This window comes from Struthio camelus, chromosome 9 (assembly GCF_040807025.1).
Source record: "Struthio camelus isolate bStrCam1 chromosome 9, bStrCam1.hap1, whole genome shotgun sequence".
Taxonomy (NCBI): domain Eukaryota; kingdom Metazoa; phylum Chordata; class Aves; order Struthioniformes; family Struthionidae; genus Struthio; species Struthio camelus.
In genome coordinates this window covers 21393492-21405891 of record NC_090950.1, presented here as the reverse complement: position 1 = coordinate 21405891, position 12400 = coordinate 21393492, and the positions used below count along the sequence as shown (strand labels likewise).

General features: G+C 37.9%; 1 protein-coding gene across 33 annotated transcripts in view; it reads right to left on the bottom strand.

Moving 5' to 3' along the window:
- The window catches only part of LRCH3 (leucine rich repeats and calponin homology domain containing 3), a 68836-nt gene that overhangs the window by 55742 nt on the left and 694 nt on the right, over window positions 1-12400 (bottom strand). The window lies entirely within an intron of this gene.

Here is a 12400-nt window from a genome sequence, read left to right as displayed (position 1 = left end):
ATCACTGGACAGAAATGCTTCTATACTTCTAACAGAAGTAGAATAACATTCTTCAAGCTACTACAAAGCAAGCATGAAGAACTTGTGAAAAGCGACACCACAAAATACATTCAAAAATAAAACCACTCTAATTTACAGTATTTCATCTGATATTATTCAAAATTCTTTCCAACAAGCACTTCTCCATCTCCATTAAACTGTAACTACTGCCAAAGAGGAAACAGCTGTTTTAAAAGTGAACAGAAACACTACATGAAGGAAATACAGAGCACTGCATCTCATTGATAGCAAGAGTGGTAGCGATCAGAAGACAGGATACCATAAACTGAATAATAATTTGGTCAATGAAAACTTGCCACTGGAGTTTGGCAGCCCACGAAAAACAGTCGGAGCCAAAAACTCAGCAGAGGTAGTCTTCTCCCACTTACCACAGCCAAATGGAAACTAACATAAATCAAACTAACACAGCTAGAGTGGAATAAAGTTATATTGATGCTACAGGTATGAAGAGAAATTAAATTTATATTTACAATTTAGTACGTGTGCATGCTTGCATTAAACTCTTGTTCATTAATCTTCTCCTCACTGAAGCTAGCTGCCTCCCAGAGGTAGGCTGACTTTGTTTTATGAATCAAGATCTTCAGAACACTACAAATCATTTTCACTTATCAAAAAGGATGTCCCCAGCTATACAACCACTAATACGCCCAGTTTCTCCTATCCAACTGTTAATCCCTGCACAACACGCAATTTTACGAGATTACATAACGTAGCATTACAGTTTCAAATCAACTAGCATGGAAATAAAACACAAAGGTGCATAAAATATTTTTTCAAAGAGTTTAGCACATCGGCAACTTAAAACTTGAAATGAAAAACTCAAGCACCCAAAATAAGGTTATGACTTTTCCCCTCCTTTTCATGCACTACAAATGGTGTTCTCTAGATTTACAATCACACGACTTAGCTTGCAAAGTAAAACAATGCACCATAACAGCTTATTCTGTAAATGCCTCAGACACTAGCATATGTCACAGTGCGAACAGCTAGGAAGCAGGATGTACCACACAAATTAGGAAAAGGAAGATGTGGAGAGACAGGAAATGCAATGGTAAAAGGATTTCTTTAAGGTCCAAAATGGAGAAGGGAAAGCAAATAGCCAAAATTAAATGCCATTTATTTTAAGTATGAACTACATGTTTTCTACTATGATTAAAAAGTAGACATAAGGCTTCAGGAGACTGAAGTGAAAACAAGCAAGCTAAAGAAGCTACATGAACAGTCTCAACTGAGAAATATAAAACCATAAACTGCCTTTCAGCCTGTGCAGCGCTAGCCTCTCCAATCTACAAACAGCTACTGCACGCCTCCAGTCGTGCTGCATCTCCACTCCACGCAAGAGCAAAGCTGAATTTGCACGGTTCTAGTCAGTTCTGTTCGTTTGCTTGTGCAATCCTCAAGGTCCTGAACAACTGTCAGATATCAGAGACGTTTCTCACTACTACTACTACTACTGAGAAAGCTCTGGAGACACGTGCTGTAGTCATTCATAGAAGAGGAAACCCCTCCCCCAGGGCAGAGGAGACAATTCCTCATTCAGTTCATTGCACAACCTTCTCACACAACTTGCATACTTTAAGAGAGCTGTTTTAAGAAACAGGAAGATGAATTGTAAAATGCCTTAGATTTTATTTAAATATGAAAAGCTATTTAAACTGACTAGTTTCAAATTGACATAATGTTACTGAAATGGAAAGCCCACAGATTGATTTCTTAACCACTTTTGGTAGTAGCACTATAGGGACTGTGAATATAAGTTCTACTGTGGAAGTGCAGATCCAAAATACCTAACAGATGTACTTCTCATTTTAGCATATATTTATAAAAGCAAAGATGGCAGATGTTTAAAAGATAACATCTGTATTAGTTACATAATTCACACCCAAATAACGGGCACTGGAAGTATGTGAAAAAATTTAACACTTACCTTGAGCCTTACCTCTTCAAATCGCTATATACCCATTCACTAGCACATAGCAGTGAACACAACACTTCACATATTCCCTAAAAGTAATTCGAACAGAATGTTATGGGATAGAAAAAAATATTAATTTCATAAAGATTCTGGCAAGAGAAGTCTTTCTAAAGATTAATTTTATTAGCACTTTAATACTTCAGTCTAGGTGAAATTCCACAAACTGGAAGCGATTCTTGCACTAAGTAATGACAACACTCTTCTGAAAAAACGGAGAAGAGCAATCAGGCTTTGTAACCTGTAATATAGGACAGCCAAAGTATTTTGAATTTCTGAAAGGCTGAACTTTTAGAAAACATAGTATGTAGAAGTGCTTTGCCGCTGCAAAAATATGCTGGAAGAATTAAACATAAGGTACAGATCTAGGTTAGAAGCAGTTTGTAGCTTTGTAGTAGACTATTTATATTTTTGATGTATAACAGTTATTCAAAATGATCATGATCTTCTACATGCAGGCTTGCAGTGAATGTAACGACATGGAAAAATCACAGAAAGTTAAATATTTTTAAAATATGGCATATCACAATCAATAAAGTTCTTAAAATAATTAGGATATAAGCGTGCTTTTGTAAGCCTCCACAGTCTTGGTATCTTAAAGTACAGCCCTGGGAAAAAGCCAATTCTTGAACTTATAACAAGCCAAGTCTGACAGAAACTATGGCCTTCTCTGCATACTAAGTACCTAAAAACAAAACAAAACAAAACACCCCACCCCACTAACACAAAACCACGAACACATACTGATATTCTCAAAAGGCTGTTTCTGGCATTACAAATAAATCATCAGCTAAGTAGAAATTTAGCCTCTCTCTTGCTGTACAAGAAGCGAGGATAAATCCCTTATCCGATACCATTCCCTCATCCGATACCATTCATTTTTGGTTCCATCATTCACCATGTTTTTTAGCCAAGAGAAAGAAGGACGTAATACCTCATGAAGACTTCAGATATTTGCCATGCATTCAGACACCAACAAAATTAACTGAAGTCTTCTACCTCTTATTTCAAATTACAAGTTAGCTTTTTTCCTCAGGGAAACGGGTGAAAATTGTGAGCAAATATCTTAAAAACAGAAAAATCTTAGAAAAATATTTCACTATTGCATAAGTGTACCACAACCAGATGCAAAACAGATGTGAAGTCGATCACTAAGAAATCTGCAGTTAGTAAATATTGTCTCGTGATAAATGATACAATGGCACCCTTTAAACTGAAAATACAACTCAGAAAGCTGATTTTAACAAAATATGGATTTTCAAGGAGAACAGCAACTTCAAGAGACACTCTACAGGACCAGCGGGTGTGAGAGGAAAATAAATGAACAGTTTCATGGAGAATTCTCTTACTTCAGCACACTCAGAATGTAGAGCTACTATTTAATTACCAGTGAAGGATAGTAAAGGTCCTCGACTTTTCTTCTTATACTGTAACTTCTAATCATAGTTATCACAGTCTTTGGACACATAAACACCACTGAATGATGAACCTGATTTGCACAGCGGGAGAACAGAGCCATATGATTATAAGACAGAGTATATTCCAACACATTTACTGCTCAAACTATTAATCTGCTGGTTTAGCACGGACGGGTTCCAAAAATAGATTTTTACTCTGCTAAGCACAAATTCACCTGCCCGTTGGCAAGCCAACAGAATAAAAGGAAGTAGCAGGTAGTTTACGGCCCATAACCACATTCAGCTATGACCCTCTACAAAAACATTTATTCCATAGCTGAGCATAGAGTCAGTGCACTGACAAGCACCTAATTGTACTGCTATTATTGCACTCAATGACTCTCTTACTCTTAGGGAAGAGAGCGTATGGCACCAATAAAGTCTAGTAAAAGCCTTGGGCTATGATTGAACTTGGAGGCAACATATATGGCCATAAACCATAGTAATAAAGTATTAAGCAAGTTTAAGTTACTACTTGTCCCATCAGCACCCTAAATCTGAGGAGAGTATTAACCTTAAACGGAATTTTCTACCAAACGTCAAGATGCAGATTATTCCACTTATTAAATTAACGTGCTAACAACTTTGATGAGGGGACTGGAGTTGGCAATCGTATTTGAGACAGAGGACAAGATTAACAGGGAAAGAAAAAAAGGCTGAGAGATGGAAACTGAGCTGGAACAGATAAGAAAAACGAAACGGGGACAGAAGAGAGGCAGAACTGAGATAAAGACATATTGTTGGGTACAAGATATTTGACGTGAACATACGTAAGAAGCCCAACGTGCTAGATCATAAACCCCTTCCATACCTAGTATGGAAATCATTCCTCTGCTCGCAGCAAACACCTATACAACTCAGAAGCAAAGCACTGGTCTCTTCCCTCCCAGAGTCCACAGAGAGAGAATGATAACCTCCTGCTATCCATCTTATTGGCTCAAGGAATAGAGGCATAATGGATGCAAGGGTTTGAACTGCGCTGATATATCACATGGACGTCAGCATGACTCCACATGACTCGGTTTCCACGTTGAAACACTAACCTGAAAAAAGGCACCACTAATTTGTGCAGAGAAAGCTCCCTTAAAATTATACAAGACTGGAAAACCAAGCTCACAGACAGGATGGTCTATAATCAAGAATGTCCACATAAATTTCTCTCTTCCTGTGCATATCTAAGATGAGCTTAGATTCTAAGTATCAGGAGTGACCACACTACTTATCTAATGCAGGCTATCGTTGCAAAATTAAAGATGCATCAGGGAATGAAGCAGTTGTAGGAAAAGGGATGGCTGACACAAAAGCTGGTGAACATTGTTTTGGAGAAATTGATTGCAACCTGCCAGTGCCATGCATTTCCTTCATGATGCGAAGCAAATCTTCTGAAGTATTTTTAAAGGTAATCATTAATCATATACTTCCCTTTTTCAAGATGTGTGGACTTGATTTTACTGTGAGGGTGACAGAGCATCGGAACAAGTTGCCCAGAGAGGCAGTGGAGTCTCCTTCGCGGGAGATATTCAAAACCCGTCTGGATGTGATCCTGGGAAACATGCTCTAGAGGACCCTGCTGGAGCAGGAGGGTTGGACTAGATGATCTCCAGAGGTCCCTTCCAACCTCAACCATTCTGTGACTCTGTGATTTCCAGTACTCTAGAGGACTCACCAATGCAGCAGAAGTTCGCAAGAAACACACTCTGAAAAAGTATAGTAATATGTAATGACTGGGTCATTATATCATGAAACCCCCATGAAACCCCCATGAAACCTATGTGCAAAGGTATAGCAAATGGGTCTTTTTAGATATATCCTCATTTCTGAGTGCTTGACTACACATAGAGAAGTCTATGACTGTAAATACTTTAATTCACAAAGCAATAACCTGACCAATTGAAAAAGAACAAAGACTCTCCTCACTCTAAGAAGATTTATGGGCTCAATCAGTAAAAGCAATGGTTTGTAGTATGGACTCTTAAGTACGGAATCATAGTAAAGGACTATGGGAACAATTTGGGGAACGTCTAAGTGAAAAATACGGCCCTCTTCCCGAATATAGACAAAAATACCAACTTATGCACAACTATCCTATAAAGACCACGATGTAGTACCCTTTCATGTCTTCTTTAGATCTATAATTCACAGAACAAAAGCAATATTTTAACTCCTTCAATACTCACACTGGAAAAGTCTAAAGACGTTTTTAACATGAATGGGTTCCCCCACTCCATTATGGAGGCATGAACAGCAGCAGATGAAGAAGAAAGCACATTGCATAGCCCATGCCTTCAGCTAAACACACAATTGCAATTCATTCAAGCTGTTTGGCTAACATGGGAAACCAGGAGATCCAAGTCTGATTAATTATTGAAGAGAGAACACTTGAGTTACAGCCTTTTCATTAGCTACCATATAATGTTATTTTTAACATATGCTATCTAATTCGCAATGTTTGTTGTAACTAATTCTTAACCGCTGGTTTCTTCTACTGAAGAAAATAATTACGTCAACTAAAGCTAAACCTAAACCATCAGTTTAAAATTACTTGCATAAAATATTTTGCGAAATGGAAGCATGAGATCCAAATCTGCCAGCAGGAAAGCATCACTGAATGCAATTCAACTCAAGGAGATATGCTCCAAAAGAAAAAAATTCCTAGATCCAGAGATTCAGAGGCTAGTACATTGTTTTACAAACAATAATTAGCAAGTTTAAAACAGGTCATTGATAAAGTATTACAAAAGAGAGTTAAAATGTGATCTCACAATAGATTTGAGTCAACTTAATCTTGCATTCCTGCCAAAACGGGCCCTCATTCTCCTTGTCACTCCAGACAGTCTTTCCACCCTTTTTGTTTGCTGGCGCTCGCACACATATGAAAGTGTAGTGAGTTGTCCAAGGAGTTGATCCAACTGAAAACTAATTGCTGCCTTGTTTTTCAGCCAGATAACTACAAAATAGCTTACTGGAAGACAACATGATTGCTGGTGTTGACTGTGCAGCAGGAGATGAAGACAGAACTTCTCCTTTTGGCATCAGCACAGACCTTGGATCACATTAGGTTGTGGATTTATGATTGACTTCAGGGAGTACTTAACTAATACAAATTTGCTACCTCCAAGCACAGGTACAACCACAGAAGAAAAGGGCTGGAACACTCGATGAGAGAACTAAGCCACTCAGTTTTTTCCTAAGCTCCAATGTGTCCCCTGTATGACCACAGCACGCAATATATTCACTTACCAGCCCTTTCGCTCTTGCGGTTTTGTGTGTTTACACAGTTATCTCCAAAAACATGACTTGTCTTGTACATGCTTTTAGTTATTAATAAAAAAAAAAAAAAAAAAACTTAATCATGATGGTATCAAATCACTGGGGTCAGGAAAGTCAGAGACTGCTAGGGAAGTAACTAGAAACACATGCAATTGCGAACACCACTTAGAGTTTACTAGTAGTAAAAGTATTTGATTGTGGGATTGTTTTTGTTTTGTTTTGTTTTTAAGATCAACTCACTAAATAAAGGCTCACCAAATTTCACGCATTACTTTTATTTCAACATGGCTTAAGAAATAGAAATACAAACTCAGACTCCACTTTCCTAGTTGCTACACAAACATTAAGCAAAAAAACTACCTGTACACCAAGAAGCTTGGAGCATTGCCACAAGCCTCAGCTCTCCATCAAAAGCCAGCACATCACATTCAACAAAAATGATGTATAAACTACTGCAGTCAACTTGTCTCCACATTTTGCTTAAGGTAACACAAAAAGCAAGATGACTGACCTCAAATTACCAACTTACCAAAGCACCACTCTCAGATAATTCCATTAGCCTAGACTAAGAGTTACCAGCATTTACACACACAACACAAATGTGACCCAGGCTTTCCAATACATAACAAGTAAAAAAATTGAGTCATATATTATTATAGGACTGACAAAATTAGGAGGTAAGACTGAAAAATGCAAGCCAATGGAATGAGCTAGATTACCGTCTAAAACTGAAGAACCATTCTTTGCTAAACTACCAAGTTTGGGGGAAGAGTGCCATTGTTGTTCCTTCCCTCCCTACAGCTATTAGAACCTCTGGATAACGTATTTCTGCTTGGATTTTGACAGAGGTGGAGGGAACTATACACGTCTGAGCACAAGACTCTGAACTCTAGTGAAACGTTAGATTTTGATTTTAATACTGAAACTTCAGAAATAATCAAAAGACTGACCCTGTAACCTCTTCTGACTTAAATACCAGCTATTTGAACTGAGAATCATCCCTTTTCCCCCCAAGTTCTCCCAAAAAATCATAATGAAATAACATTCAAGATACAGTAACCCAAAGAGTTTTATACAAACAATTATTTAATCTTAGGGTGGTTTGGACTCTGCTGTTGTGGCTTTTAAGAATAAGTGTTTGGGAAATACTGGCATTGCTATTTGAGCCAGACTGTACTTCTCAAGCTGTTTTATGTTTCATTAAGTAATATCAACTACATTTCTGGCAGGCAGTGAAAATACTGATGAGATTGCCTACTGCAAAACAGCCATATAGTCACTGTAATCCTTCTAAATGCATACAAACAGTTAACGTACGGAAAGCGTATTGACACTATGGTCAGATTTTACTGTTTCTATGGAGAGCTGCTAAGAGGAAAAATGTTAAGACACATTACTGGCCAAGTCATTCAAAAGGTAGTAGCTGACAATTTTCTTTTCTTCAAGTCTTGCTATCTTTTTTTATTATTAATATATTCCAGAAACATGATATAGTGCTCAGCACAATTATCCTACTGGTCAATTTCCATACAAAAGTCCTTTCTGCATTGCATACACCCACATATTCCTATTTTCTCCTTTAAAAGTGGACATAGAGAGTGGTTTAGGTTATTACGGTTGTCTTGGAGGGTTTGACAAATAACTTCCCTGTTCAACGTATGCTTTAGGCCGCTGGGAAAGTCAAGAAATGAGGACATCACAGTCTAACACTGGCAAAATGCAACTATGTTTTCTTTCATATTTAGTTCAGATGGTTTATAGCCCTTCCTTTTCCTATTCCCTGGGTGAGAACAAGAGTGGAATGAAAAAATTGGTTGTAATTTAATCCAAATAAAGTGGGGATGGATAATGCTGCTAAACAAAAGAGCATGAAAGAAAAACAAAAGCACATCCTTGTTTTGTTAATGAAGTTTGCTCATTCTTCATCCCAAATGAGCTTTTAAGTTTGACTCATTTCCTAAAATTCGAATTAAATTGTAAGGGATGAGCATAAAGGACACCTTCTTCCCCCTCTTGCCTCTCTTTTAGTATCTAAATTACCATTCTACTGCACACCTTGTAAATAAACCATCCCGCATGTACAAGAATGTTAGAAGAACTGTTGCATCACGTTCTGCAGGGAGCTAAGCTATTAACAATCCATTCCAAAGCTCACAAGCAAATACTATCCTATCCTCAATTTAATTTTAAGTTGTTTGGTTCCCCATTCCTTTTTTTTTTTTTTTTTAAATATCTGTACATCGCTTCTTCTTGTGTGATCTTAATTCCAATCAAAACACAAAAACAAACCGCAACTCACTATTATTTCAATGTCTGCTTAAGTTATCTACTCAGAGGTAGAACTGAGAACACTAATCTGTGTTTAAAAAGCCTTCTGTGGGTCCTCAGCATCTGGACGACAGCAGCTTCCAGAGGGCAGCTGAGGCTCCGACATTACTACAGGTTTCACTTTGCAGTGAGAGTTTTGTGATCAAGGCAAATGATTAATGAGGAATTTAATTCTCCCACTGATGCTTAATAGAAGTATATTTAACTTTCAGAATAGAAATGCAGCAAACCCTATCTGGTTATCAAATATTTTTCCAAAGTCAAATTACACCTGCCAGAAACTTAGTTCTGATAATTATTCAGGGATCACTTAGGAATTATACCTGTGTATTTCATCTCATGTGCGACTGGACCAGAACACAAGGAATAGCACTACTGCAGCCCATCGATGAAAATGAGCTGTCAAATGCAATTTACGTTTCATTAGAGGGCTACAGTTAACCTAAAAATTGCATCTCTGTATAAAAGCACCATACTTGCAATAAAACTCACAGCAATACAGTAACTGAAAAAAAGGAAAAAAAAAAAAAGAAAGTATTTTCCTCTTTAAGAGCACAGTAATGCTAGTAACCAAATACAAACAAATCAACACCTTCCACCGTGCTTGAACTGTTATGATAATCAACTGACAAAAGACTTTCAGAGGAGTTCACATGTGCTTTTCTATAATCTGGGCTTTAGATTTTCAAGCCTTTGAAGCAAATACATTGCTACGCTATATTTTCAAAATAGCACAAGAATTCAAGTATGAGAAATGTATGCATTTTATTACTAGTATTTTTACACAACATCAAAATCCAACAATTATTCAATATCACATCCATTTGTGCACGTTTTTGGACACTGAGACATTAACTGCCTGAACACGGTCTAGAAAGCATCTGAAAGCAGGTATACTAAGTGAAAGAAAATAAGATGATTAAATAAACTTATATAAGTTGGGATTTGGTGTGGTAAACACTGGTTATTCCCACTAATTTGAAACTACTAGGGCATTTATCTAGATCGAAGAGAATCAGGGAATGAGTTTGTGCAGAAGCAGCTACAAGTGCTTAAGCACGAGGGTTAGTAGTACTGTAAACTCTCAACGCTTGAAAGTTCCAAAGAAACATGCTCTTTCCACTGATGTAACATTTGAAAATATACTTTCTGGCTGATATCCACTTGTAGGCATTCCCCCCTCCCAAACTGCGAATTCCAATATCTGCACAGAGCAGCCAGGTAAACTTGATCTAGCATACATCTAATCTCTATGCCCTGCTCTTCCTCCTGACCCACTTTTGGTGGTTCATCTATGTTAACAAGAGCTTCCAGTCAAGGCCACTGAATCTGTTAAGGCTTAAGGCTATTCTAGAAGCTAGTTTTGTAGCAGTGTAGTTACATTAATAAGGCATGTGATTCATGTGATGTGTACATGCTCCACCTGATGTGCTTCGAGTCTTTACAGAACAGCACGCTGGAAAGCACCTGGAGTCCACAGGATTGTTTTAAGTGTTTATAACACCTAGTACACATTTTCATTATACCATATTATTTGTGGCTACTAGCATGTAATAAAAGCTGGAAGTTTCACAAGAAGGAAATCAACACGGGGAAAGAAGCGGATTAAATCTGTAGCTGAACCCTCAACTGATACTCAGAGGTCAGAAATAGTTGCACCGTTTCTCTCCACCGCCCAGCCTTATTCAAAAGAAAAAAGAAAAAAAAAAAGTAATAGCACAAGTTATACCAAAAAAGGCACGAGATGAAGTTATTCACAGGAGACTTCATAACTGAGAACCTGAATAGAACTTTTCCCTCACTCACAGTAAGCTCTGTCTCTTAACTTAGGAAGAGTCTTAGCTTTTTCCAAGGTTCCCTGTGAAGAAAAATGCACAAAGTGTATATGGCATGCACTGCTGCTTATTGGCATTTAATGCTTCTTGAACAACTACAATGCAAATATTCATCACAATAGATAGGAACCTTGGCGGAAACAAGAATTCCCACAAATTGTTCAAGACTACAGTAAATGAATAGTATTATAAACAAAAAGCCCCAATCCCTCACAAACAAGTATGCTATATTTACCCATAGATGTGTTGAGGCCAAACTAAGCAGATCTGCCCCTCGCAGGATTTTTTTTTTTTGGCAGTATTAGTACTTTTCTGACAGATTTTTTGCTCAAATAGGACATTACATGACACAGCGTGAAGTTAAACCATTTTAAAGGAGGCTCCATTTTGAAACATTTAACTGGCAGTATATCAATACACCAATAAATAGAGTTTTTAAAAATAAATAAAGTTTTTAAAAGCGATGTTCAGAGTTTGTTTTTTTAGCTAGTATCTTCAAACAAAAGCATCACAACTCAAATGACAGAAAAAGTTATAAGTGACCAAAGCTAAAAGTAAATGGCATGCTGATACCTTCCACAACTATTTCTACTTTGCTTATACAACTACACAACTAAAACACACGCAAACAAAATTTGCTCTATATAACGCATTAAGAAAAGTAAGCTCTACATCCCATGAAAACACTCATTTTTACAAGTCTTACTTCTCTGTTCAATGCAATAATACATTGACATAATCCATAAATGTTTGCATGTGTTTTTACTTATGGGCAAGCTGTTTACATGTGAAGTATGCATTTTTAATCTACTCCCTATGAGCATACTTGGGGAGCAAAGGGGAAAAAAATACCTCTATTGCTTACTGTACCATGTAAAGCATTCCTTAAAAATATTTAAAGTTTTCCTCCGTTCAGAATTAAGGGAGAACACAGTAAGAGGACGTGCTTCTTCTCACAGTACCTTCCAGCTCTTGTGCATAGCTGTCAGAAATGACAATAATAATAGCATAAGAGCACAAGAAATAGTTTTCATTTCTTTAGCTCATGAACACTTGACAGCTCTTCTTGTAAAGTTGGTTTCCCCTGCCAATAGCACAAGATGAAAGACAGGGAAGGCGCATATGCATGTGTACATATATAACACGTATATATACCAGTAAAAGAACACACATGACTAAAACCACATGAGTGCGCAGCGGGTACTTAGAAAGGACTCGTAACTACTTTTAAAACCCAGCTTCTAACATGGGAGCACCTCTCACCGGCCAGCCTGGCGAGGGGGAAAGGAAAGGGGGAGCACCCTGCACCAACTCCCCCCATCCTGCCTCGCAGGAGGCGAGAGGAAGGGCGAAGGGAGAAGGGGGAAGGTGTGAAAGAGAAACGGCCCAAGAGAAGAAATATGCCAAGCATCGCCTCCGGGGGTGGGTGGCGGGGCGGGAGGGAACAGGAATCGTCTCCCGCTTGGCCGACCAGCCCA